Genomic DNA, 10,541 nt, shown 5'->3' on the forward strand with positions numbered 1-10,541 from the left:
TGTCCCTGGCACATGCCCGGACCAGGAACTGAACCTGCAACCTAGGCCTGTGCTCCTACTAGAAATCAAACCTGCAGCCTTTCAATCTGCAAGATAGTGCTTCACACCGCCAGGGCAAGGTGAATTTTTTTAAAGGAAGATGGGCTGTATAGTATATATACTTATATATAACATTAATATTAATATATTATATATAAACTACATATATTACTTATATGTCCCTTACATTCCATTTCATTGTACCTCCTTTCTTGTGCATGGCAACCATATCCAATTACCTTTGTTTTTCCCACAGGCTGGGTGAACTATAAAGCATAATTCAAATGAGAGCTATTATTGTTTCAATTGACAAGAAAAAAAGTAATTTAACAATTCTTATGCACTGGAGTTCCCAAAGCATTCTGACACAATCTATTTGCTGTAACATTACGCCTCTGCTCTTGCTCTAACTGCTGCCCAAAGAGGGTTTTAAAACAAACACTCTTTAAAATGGACATATTCAACATTTCCTAATAGCACCTAAATATGCATGCATCTTGGAATTACCGTATTTTACCATGTATAATGCACACCCACGGTTTCGTGCGCAACACGGGATTGTTATACTCATACCCATGGTATGTCATCATTATACCCATGTATGATGCACATCCTTATTTGTCCTCACAAATTTGGGCAAAAAAAGTGCACGCTATACACGGCAAATATGGGTACGTGTTAGATTTCATGCTGCCGTTGCCCCACTGCCCGCTGAGGGGCCTGCACTTTTCTCTTTCCACACAGGGCAGTTGAAGACTTGGTGATCCCCGCACTGCGTTTCGCTCATGGGCCCGTCGTCATGACTTCGTATCACTTTAGCAAGTAACCCAAAGTCCGAGTCTGTGAGAACTCACAGGACTGTGAAAATTCAACGAAATACTGTACACCCCAAAATACCTAAGCCAGTGCCTGTGACATAGTAGGTACAAACAGTTATCTTTCAGCCTTCATTCTTTCCTTGCAATTTAGTTTGTTGAGAGAGGCTCCTAGCATTCTGTTACGAGAAATGAACTGGTGTTTATTATAGTGCTTGTTCGCAGAGCATGGATCAGTGGGTTGGCCAGTAGCATTCATTAATGCAGGTTTTAACTGGCCCCTGCCCCCACGTGCCAAATAAAATACCCAGCCCAGGGGAAACTGAGGTGAGAGATCCTGATTCCTAGGAGTTTATGGCCAAGAGAGATTTGCAAATGTTTCACTATAGACTGCAGGGATGGAAGTTTAAGCCAGGAAGGGGGTGTGTGTGGAAGAGAGGTCATCCGGAGGACGAGTGGGTCGGTGTGACTGCCCTCAGAGGATGATTGGCTGTATAGCGCTCATGCAAATGCTGAGACCATCATTCATGACAGCTTGGCTACAGCCTTATGTGGGGGAAGCCTGCTGTTTTGTATCTTTTCACAAACAGGTCACGACAATGATCAGGAATGCTGCTAAGCTTCAAAGGAGGAGAATGGCAACTCAAAATACATTTTATTTGACTCATCATGGAATATATTGGTTTTGTTCATTTTTAGACCATTTTGGGTGTTACTTCAATTTATGCAACCTGAAATAAAAATTATATTATTGAACCACATAGTTCATTACGTCAAAAGGCACGAATATTGGGTACAAATGAACCCCACAAACTGAGCTCCCCGGCAGGGTTTGAGCTTCATTACAGTGGCCAAAGCTACGACGGTCACATACGGACTATAGGAGACACCTTATATGCCAGACTCGGATGGCGCCTTGGGTGACCGTGGTTGATAACCCCAGTGGACTTGTGTGTGGTGGGGAAGAGGCCCAAATGAGAGTTAATGAGCTTGTTTCTCTTCTTGTCTCTGGAATAGGAAGCACATTTTGTTAAATTTGGCCCAGAGCCTGTGAAGACAGTTGCAGTGGATCCCTGTTTTGCTACCTAGCTTCTCATAACGACGCCCCAGATTGCTTCTGGAAAAGCCCCATTCCCACTCTCAGTCCATGAGGTGAGGTGGTGGCGGCGTCACCTGGCTCCTGACTTCCAGGGGTTGTCATGGGACCCGGTATTGGCGTTCCAGAGCATTGCTGAATGAGCAACAAGCGTAGGAGGGGTGTGGAACCTTTCCCCGGAAGTTACAAGGTACCTTCAGTAACTCACCCAAGGTCACACAGCTGGTACCTGGCAGGAGAAATGAGCAGGAATGAAACATCCAGGAGGGGCCGCACCATAAGGAGCCTCGACTGCCAGACAAAAGCCTTGGGAAAAGCCATGGTTTTTCAGGCAACCCAAAGCCAGGAAGCTAGTTTTTGAAAAGTGGCATATGAAAATTGGTGTTTTCAGAGGATTAGCCTGGCAGCTGTGTGTAGGAGAGAACAGAGTAAGGAGAGGATGCAGGCCAAGGGACCGTTTATCTTTACAATACACTGTAATTTATTACAGAGTTCCATTTACATCCTTGTGAGGGAAACGCGTATTTGAAAATGTAAAATGTTCTTTTGTTGCCTGTTTTTATTATTCTTCTTCTTCTTACCCAAGAACCTTTTTTCACGACTTTTTTAGAGAGGGCAAGAGAGAGAAACATCGATTGGTTGCCTTCTTGTTCATGCTCTGATGGGAGATCAAACCCTAAACCTGGGTATGTGCCCTGACTGGGAATCCAACCTGTGACCTTTCACCCTTTTGGTCTGCCAGATGACACTCTAACCAACTGAACCACACGGTCAGGGCTTTTTATGCAGTCATTGCTTCCCGGGAATGTTTGCCCTGCAGATTTGCAGATACGTATGACAATGGTGTATTCCAAAGCATTAAGAGAGGGACTAAAAAACTTAAATGAGTAAAATATAGTAGTATCATTTTTGCCGCTTCGAATCTTATTCTGTTTGACCAGGCACAACATTCTGGCACATGTGTTTAAACGGGAATCAGTCTTGAAGGTTCCTCTACTTCTCACTCGTGCAGTCGGTGCCCTTCTAGTGCAGGAGGTGGAACCTCTCCTGCCCACTCATGCCAACCGACTTTGAATTATTTACCCATGGAGACAATGGGCTTGAAAACCACCATTTGGGCGCTGCGTTTGGCTTCCCACAGAGAGAATGGTGCAATGTGGGTGATTGATCCCCAGCTGGTGTGTGGCTGCAAACGCTCCCGCTCCCTCGGAATGCCATGGGGTGGGGAGGAGGAGGTATGGAGGGCGGGAGAGGCAGGGAGAAGAGGTGCCGCTGTGCGGGCAGCACTTTTATTCCAGAAGCACTCCCCCAGCCTCCCCGATCCACACTGACCACTCACCGGTGGGTCCTGGTGCCTGGTCTCAGCTCCATTTCCAGGTGCTCTCTTAGTGACAAGCTTTTTATGTAACAATGTATATGTGCTCCAGATTTTGAGAGAAAATCTGCTCAAAGAGATGAACTTCATGTATTGAAACCTGAAACCCAGTTCACTGAAGTCAGCGGGGGGAGACTTTCTTCTGTCTTTGCTGTTAGGAGAAAAGGACAAATGAGAAGGAAATCTGGTGCTGGCAGTGACCGGCTAAAAACTGCACGTGTTGGCACCAATGGCACCATTTCCCGTGCTTTGTGCCCCGGAATGCAGAACACAGGCTCAGTCTGGTCACCCAGACGTCTAGAAGATCATCAGTCACTGAAACGTTAACCTGATAAACTGTCCTTTATCATTTATGCTGAGCTAAGACAAGAAAGTGGACTTATGGCAGATTCCAGTGAGCCAGCTGGGAAGCGGGGAGAACCAGTAACTGGGTTCAGCTTTGAGGAAAAGCCCCGCATCCAACACCTTCCTTGTCACCAGCAACCTGCCGGGAGAAGTGGTCCGGTCTCAGCAGCAAACACGGCCATAAAGTAACTATGAACAAACTTAATTAAACTGTGGAAAACGCATGGCAAGGAGGACAGAACTTCACCAAAAGCACATGAACATAAATCTGACTAAACAGACAGCTGTCCGAGGTCAGAAGGTAAGAGGCGTCATTGTTGTAAAGGTGGTCAAGATGTTTTCATCTTGAGATTCGACAGAAACCAAGGCAAACCAACAGGATTTCCATGGGACATGAAACTGACTATGAATTCATGTGGAATGGTAAATCCAAGAGAATTTTGAAAAAGAAAAACAGAGAATGGGGATTTGCCCTCTAAGATAGCAAGAGACTGTAAATCAACAGTACTTAAAGCAGTGAGCATCCATGCAGGAAGAGTAAAAGGATTAATGGAATAGAAAAAAAATTCAAGACACAGACTCGGGTCTGCCTTTGGAATTTACCATGTGAGAGTCAGTTAAATGGTGAAAAGGTGGACACTTCAAAAAATCACATTGGGACATTTTGACATATATAGGAAAACAATTTATATCCCTACCTTATCCTATACACAAAGTAAGCTTCAAATGACTGTAAAGCATTTACTTTTAAAATTATTAAGAAAGAATATGAGAGAATCTCTTAATTTCTGTAACAGAAATTACTTTCTTAAGGCAAAGAATCAAAAGACATAGAAGAAAAATCTGATAAACTGAACCAGACAAAAATTTAAAGGCTATGCCACAATAGAAAATTATAAAACAGGATAGACTTAGATAAATTATATATACTGCTCTAATTTATAATTATAAAATATTAAATAACATAATTATAAGATAATTATAGCTATAAAATAGAATATTAAATATTATGTAATTTATATGTAAAACAAAAAATTAGTACCCAAATTTAAAAAATATATTTTATTTATTTTTAGAGAGATGGGATGGGAGAGAGAAATAGAGGGAGAAAAATGTCGATGTGAGAGAGAAACATCAATCAGTTTCCTCTCGTATGCACTCAACCAGGGACCAGGCCCACAACCTAGGCATGTGCCCTGACCGGGAATAGAACCAGTGACCTTTTGCTTTGCAGGATACACCCAACCAACTGAGAGCCACACCGGTCAGACAGTACCCAAATCTTAAGAATTTATTCAAAGAAATTAAAATATGATAAATGATATAATAGAAGGTTAGACAAAACCTAAATAAGAAATTCCTAGAAGAAACAAAAATGGCCAATAAAAACATGAAAAGGAACTCAACTTCGGCTAAACGTAAGAGATGCAGATTTAAACCATAACGGGCTAGTAGATTGGCAAAAGCATAAAAGCTCACCGGTATCAACTATTGACAAGATTGAAGAGAAATGGGTCTTCATACGCTGTAGAGTGTAAGCTGATATGGTACAGTGGAGAGCGAGCTGACCTAGTAATTTCCCTAAAGGAACTCGTACAGCCCAAGGAGGCATGTGTAGGAGTGTGGGTGCAGCATTACCTGTGATGGATCTCAAACAACCTCAACGTCCACCCATAGGGGAACGGATGAAGACAATATACTCATGCCATGCAATATTTTACAGAAGTTATGAAAAATAAGCTCAAAAATATTTTCAATGAAAAAACAAGTTGCAGAATGCGGTAGACACAAACCAGTCTATATATACGAGTATTCTATAATCACAGATGGATACATGTCAACTTTGCCATGCAGCCAGGGCTAGAATGACAAGAACCAAATTTACTCTCCAGCCTAAAACAATAACAGCACGAGACCCAAAAGAATTATATGAAACAACAGTTTTAAGGCATTGCAAGTCTGGCAAAGAAGGATAGCGGTCCCTAAGGCTGGGACATAAACAACTTGATTCCTAGGTTTGCCTCAGCTTACTGCCCTGGAATTTCTGGGTTGCAGGGCAGAAAGAGGGACCCCAGGCAGAGCCCAACAGACTCCCTAATTTGAAGAGATATATGTGAAAATCTGAGGAGACCAAGGCAGCTAGAAGTCACAGGACAGAGTGCTGTGAGGACTTCACAGAAAGGCCCCTGGTGATGCATGGAAGTCCGCCTTGACCACTCAGCATAACAATGATGGGTACATTCATTTTGGGGAAATACACAAGGATGGGGAAGGAGGATTAGAGGGAGCAGAACCCGGTGCTCGCTCAGTGCCATTAATCATCCTTGTTTCTACCAACCAGACCAGGAAAGAACCTCCTAACTCGTGGGCATTTGGTGGAGGTCTTGCCTCAGTCCTGGGGAATAACTCACCTGGGCTGAGCAAGCATTGCCCTGGTCCCACCGAATACGAGGAGGGACCCCCAAAACCCAGAATTTATTTGTAAAAAATTGTTTATTTATTCTGACATGTTTAAACTTCAGTCACCTTCAAAGTATTCTCCATTTGATGCAATACACCTATCAAGACTTTTTTCCACTGCTCAAAACAGTTTTTGAACTCATTGGTTTTGATGACGTTTAGTGCTTCTGCCATTTATCGCTTCACCTCTTCTACATGGACAAAATGTTTTCCATTTGTGAAGTTTTTTCATCTGGGGAAATAAAAAAAAAGTCGCTCTGGGTGAGATCAGGTAAATAGGGAGGTTGGGTCATGAAGGTCATGCTGTTTTTGCTGAACTCTGAGCTCAGTGTGGGTGCGCTGGTAAATCACCCATCGTGAAATGGGAAAACACACCGAGCCTTAAAACAAAAAGAGCACTGAAGTGGAACGCAGCCTCTCACAACACCAGCTGGTGCACTGATGCAGATGGGTTCCTAGAACACTCGCCTAGAGGGGAAAGCCTGTACTACAGGGCCATCCTCCAGAAGATAATTTTGGTTTGTGGCTGCAGTGGTGGGGCAGGGGGCGGGCGTCCTCCCCTTTTACATCTGAAAAGCAAGTCCCTAAAGGACCAAAATCTTTCAAGTAATTTAGCTCTATCCTAACAAGCTCAAGAAGATTTATAGAAATGCTGAAATACCCAGTACTCAATGGGTAAATGCACAGTGTCGGGGATGCAAATTTTCAGGCTTGCAAGTACAAGGAAAACACAGGTGCCTAATGAGGCGGAAAATTAGTAAAGTGAAATTGACCCAGAAGCGGCACTGATGTGAGAATTAAGGACATAGAGCTTTTATTATAACTGCATTCTATAGGTTCCACAAGCTAACTAGAGACAAGGAAATTATTAAAAAACTGAGAATAGAACTTTCAGAGAGTAAAACTCTAATACCTGAGATAAAAAGTATACTGAATGGGATTAAAAGGAAATAAGACATTGCAGAAGAAAAAATTAGTGACTTGAAGACATAGCAATCAAAGTACTGAAAATAAAAGTTATAGAGGAAAACAATTTTTAAAAAATGGAAAATACTGTGGGACAATGTCAAATGCCCTGAATTGGAAAGAGAGAGGCAGACCAAAAAATGTTTGAAGGAATAATGCCTGAAAGTTTCCCAAATATATTGAAAACCTTAAACCCACAGATCCAAAAATGTCAATGAACTCTCAAGCACAAGAACCATGGAAAGCTTCACCAAGCTACGGCATCATTACATGGCTCAAAGCCACGGACAAAGACAGAGTCTTAAAGTGGCCAGAGGAAAACAGGCACCGCGGAGGGACACGATGAGGGTACCGACAGGTCTCCCACCAGAAGCCAAGCCAACAGGAGACAGGGGGGCAGTGACTTCAGTGGGCTGAGAAGGAGAAACCTGAACCTAGAATTGTATGCCCAGCAGAAGGCCCTTTCAAAAACAAAGACAAAATAAAGACTTCCTCAGAGGTGCAAAAGTTGACTTCATCTCCAGCAGACCTGCACTACAGGAAATGCAATCCCTCAGGCAGATGGAAAATGATCACTGGTGGAAATGCAGACCCGCACAAAGGAATGAAAAGCACCAGAAATGGTAAACATGTGGTCATATAGGAAAGGATTTTTCATATTATTTAAGTGTATTGAAAAGCTAATAGATTTTAAAGCAAAATGTATGTGTGGTTTATAATAGAAATAGAGGTAAGTTTACTGTCAATAGTGACTCAAAAGCCTGGACAGGAAAAGTGGAAGTATATTCTTCTAAGGTTCTTAGGCATAAATTCTTATATTATCACTTAGAGACATACTGTGGTATATTAAAGATGTAGACAAGAAACTAAAGCAACCAACAAAATAACACAAATAAACATTATAATTAATAAGGCAATAATGGAGACAAAATGAACTCAGAGATGATAGATCAGGGCACATACAAGGGCCAACCAATGAGTCCATGAATAAATGGAACAACAAATCAATGTTTCTCTCTCTCTCAAATCAATACATTTTAGCCCTAGCTGGTGTAGCTCAGTGGACTGAGCTCAGGCCTGTGAACCAAAGGGTGGCCAGGGCAATTCCCAGTCAGGGCACATGCCTGAGTTGAGGGCCAGGTCCCCAGTAGGGAGGTGTGTGAGGGGCAACCACACATTGATGTTTCTCTCCCTTTCTTTCTCTTTCCCTTCCCTTCTCTCTAAAAATAAATAAATAAAATATTTAAAAATAAATAAATAAATTTTGAAAAATGCTCAGGCAATTTCTTAAAAAATTAAGTGTACAAATACTAGATGATCCAGCCATGCCACCCTTAGTTATTCACCCAAGAGCACTGACAGCATGTTTAAAAGACTTGTACATGAATGTAAAACCTAAAGCTATGCAACACATAGAAGAAAACATAGAAGAAATGTTTGTGACTTTGGCTTATGCAAAAATATGTAAGATATAACACCAAAAAATACACCTATAAGAAATTAAAAATTGGACTTGGTCAAATTTAAAATTTGCTTTTCTAGAAAAAAATATTTGCAAATATATAGAATCTAAAAATATAAAAAGAATCCTCAGCCTCAGTCATAAGGAAATAAACAACCCAATAAAAATGGGCAAAACATTCAAAGGAAACTTCACTAAGTAAGATGGCAAGTAAGCACATGAATAGATTTCACATCACTAGTCTCTGGGGAAATACTAATTAAAACCATAATGAGCTACAACTCAACACCTGTTAAAACTGTTGGTGCAGTGAAAAGGCACCAGGTGTTCAACCAGTGCGGTCAGGCCAGACCATGGTTCAGCAACCTTGGCACTTGAGTTCCGGTTAAGAAAGAATTCAAAGGCAAAACTCAAACAGTAAGAGAAAGTTTATTTAGAAAGTCACAGAGGTAGAAGAAGTGAGCCATAGAAGAAATGAGCTTTAAAAGACAAGTTACAGAGACAAAAGAAGGGTCCTTGGACCTTGGGAGAAAGAGAGAGGCAAGGAAAATGCACCTGGGGGGACAGGGGGGTAAAGGGGTGGGGAAGAGACCCGCACTGGGTTTATCTGGAGGTCTCAGGGGAGGATCCCAGTAGACTATTCATCAGTTTTCCAGGTGTGTCCTTCCAGGGTCGTGGTCTCTACTGACTGGTTGGCCCCAGGGCAGGGGGGCATTAGTCAGTGCAGCTGGCCCTGAGGTCAGCCATGGCATCGCTTGTCTGGTTTTGCTGCTTTTCTGCCTAGATGTATCTGATGTGGGTCAGAGCCTGACTGTCCTGCAGGCTCAATGCTTAAGGGCTGTTCTTCAGCCCCCTTGTTCATTGCCCCTCTGAGGGGTCTTACCCACATGACTAGCAGCATGCCAGGGAGGAAAGGTCAGGGGGTCTAAAGGTCATGACCAGCAGTGTGCTGGGAGAGGAAGGTCACCCAGTGTGGGGAGATCCTTGTTTCTCAGTTTTGCCTATTGCTGGGCACCCAGGGCTTTCCTCCCTGGTGACCTTCTGTGCCTGGCCTATTGCCCTTGCTCTGCTCGCCTGACTGCCTACCACAGAATGGTTAAACTCTAAATGACTGACCACGTCAAGTGTAGCAGGGATGGGGAGGAACTGAAACTCTCACACCCTGGTGGTCGTAACGTGGGTATCACCTCGTTGGAAAACCATTTGACAGTTTCTTAAAAATTCAAATCTATGCCTACCACATGATCTTGTTATTCCATGTTTTTACCCAAACATGTGTTTTTTACAAGCACATGTTCCTACAAAGACGCCTCCAAAAACGTTCACAGCAGCTTTAGTTGTAATAGCCCCGAAGTGGAAACTGCCCACATGCCCATCAGCAGGTGAGCGGGTAAAAGGTTCTGGCATACCTTGACAATGGAATGTGGCTCAGCAGTAAGAGGAAGGACCTGGTGATCCCCATAACAATGCAAATGACTCTCAAAACAGTTGGATGCGTGAGAGAGGCCAGAAAAAAGAGAGCACATACTGTGTGACTCCATTTATCTGAACCTATTAAATGCAGCCTCAGCCACGGTGACAGATCAGTGGGGGCCTGAGCTGCCGATGGGGAGAGAAGCAAGACCACAGAGTGGTGACCCCAGGAAAGGAGTGACCCTGGGCCATGAGGGGTATGTTTGTCACACAGACCTGGTGGTGATGATTTCACAGGTGTGCACATATGCTGAAACTTATCATACTGTTCAGTTAAATATGTGCAGTTGGTTGTGTGACTATTATACCTCAGTAAAGTGGCTTTTTAAAAAAGAATGGATACAATAGTTAATAATGGCTATCAACCAGCACTGAGGGAAGGGCCGGGACTGGGAGAGAGTAATGCTTAAAGAGACTTTAACTTTGTCTGCAATGCTCTAAAAATTTTACATATGAATAAGTTATACATGTATATTTTATTTAAAATAATTTTAAATAGAAAATTTAAGA

The sequence above is a fragment of the Phyllostomus hastatus genome, unplaced genomic scaffold (assembly GCF_019186645.2).
Source record: "Phyllostomus hastatus isolate PE091 unplaced genomic scaffold, TTU_PhHast_1.1 phas_contig_148, whole genome shotgun sequence".
Classification (NCBI taxonomy): Eukaryota; Metazoa; Chordata; class Mammalia; order Chiroptera; family Phyllostomidae; genus Phyllostomus; species Phyllostomus hastatus.